Source organism: Chrysochloris asiatica, unplaced genomic scaffold, assembly GCF_000296735.1.
Source record: "Chrysochloris asiatica unplaced genomic scaffold, ChrAsi1.0 scaffold00036, whole genome shotgun sequence".
Lineage (NCBI taxonomy): Eukaryota > Metazoa > Chordata > Mammalia > Afrosoricida > Chrysochloridae > Chrysochloris > Chrysochloris asiatica.
The window spans coordinates 22610944-22612623 of NW_006408554.1; the positions used below are offsets into that span (position 1 = coordinate 22610944).

General features: G+C 44.5%; 1 pseudogene; it reads left to right on the top strand.

The window, feature by feature from the left end:
* LOC102813134 overlaps positions 1–1680 on the top strand; it is a 5075-nt pseudogene that overhangs the window by 1961 nt on the left and 1434 nt on the right.

Consider the following 1680-nt stretch of genomic DNA (forward strand, 5'->3'; position numbering starts at 1 on the left):
TGATTATTTTTCTTAAATGTTGTCTTATGCCCTTGACTATGAACTGAATTCTGTATTAAACATTACAAAGTCAGAAAAAAAACCCAATAAAAACAAAAAAAAAAGCAGGATGACTGGTCCTTCCCATTTCAATACCATCCTGTTTTTGATATCTAAGTACTGTGAGTTAAAATGGACTGGGTAGCTCCCAAACTTTTCCCCTTCTCCCCTTTTAAAAAAATGTCTTTTCCCTTGAGGCCCAGAGGGAACACAGTTCATTTTGACCAAGACTCTGTTTCCCCTCAGCACATACATGGGGGATGCTGGTGAAGCTGTATATGATGCCAATAAAAGCAGGGCAGACTATTCCTTTCCTGGGAGTACAGTGACTCTGGAGAGTAAAGGAGGCTTTGTTGGATAAGCAGTGACTGGGAAACACAAGGTCAGTTGTTTGAGCCCACCAAGCTGCTCTGAGGGAGAAAGATGAAGCTTTGGCACCTACAAAGAGTTACCTATTCCAAACGAAGTCATGCTCAAAGGTACTAGGGTTTAGGAGTTCAGAATATTGAGGAACCCAATCCAATCCATAACTGTCCTCTAGACAATTCTACTTCTGTGTAACAAGACACAGGAGGAACTGGAAACATTCTAAATTTCCATCAAAGGAAGATCCCATACTACAGAGGGCTATGAAGTGTTCAGTGCCATAGAGTTGGTTCTGACCCATAGCAACCTTTTAAAGGGTGTCTGAAAACTGGCTGGTGAGTTTCAACTGGCCATCTTATGGTTCAAAGTGACCTTGCAGTCCAGCACAATAACCCAAAAACCACACCACACCATGATACCACAAAAAAATGAATATCACAGAAATGTAAATTAGCACAGAGGAATCTCATAGAATCACACCACGTGTTTAAAAAGCAACAAAAGAATCCATATGTCATGATTTCACTTACCTTGTGTATGTTTGGTAAAGTGTCCTATATATAAGTGCTGCTAAAACAAACGCAAGTATGTGACTGGGACAAATAGATTTTGTCACACAGCAGGAGGCTAGAAATCTGTGTGAAACCACCTTTGTGCACTGATCTCTCACCTGACAGCATTGGCATGGAATACTCAGCCCTGGGCCCAGTGTACCTGGCAGGTCTCTAATCTGCCAGTGAGATGAAAGAAGACCCAACTCCATGGACCAATGTTGCTTTAGGTCTCTTATCAGTGAGGTTAAATATCCTAATACTCATCCCCATCCTAGCCTAACCTCCTTCCCAACAAACACTCTCAGCCACACAGCAAACTGCCCAAAGCATTTAGTCCACTTCTGCCACAGGTGTGATATTCCAGTGAGGGCAGGGAAGACCCAGCCCCATGGACCAGTGTTGCCGCAGGTCCCTCATCTGCCAGTGTAGACAAGAAAGACCCAGCCCAGTGGACCTGTGTTACTACAGGTCCCTCATGCCAGTGTAGACAACAAAGACCAATCCCTGTTGATCAGTGTTGCTGCAGGTGCCTCACCTGCCAATGTAGGGAGGAAGAAAAACACTTTTTACCAGTATTGATGCAGATATTTCATCTTCCAATGAGGGCAAGGAAGACCCAGCCCTGGGGAACATTGTTGCTGCAGGTCTCTCCTCTGCCAGTGTAGACAAGGAACACCCAGCCCCATGGACCAGTGTTGTGGCAGGGCACCCCATGAGCAGT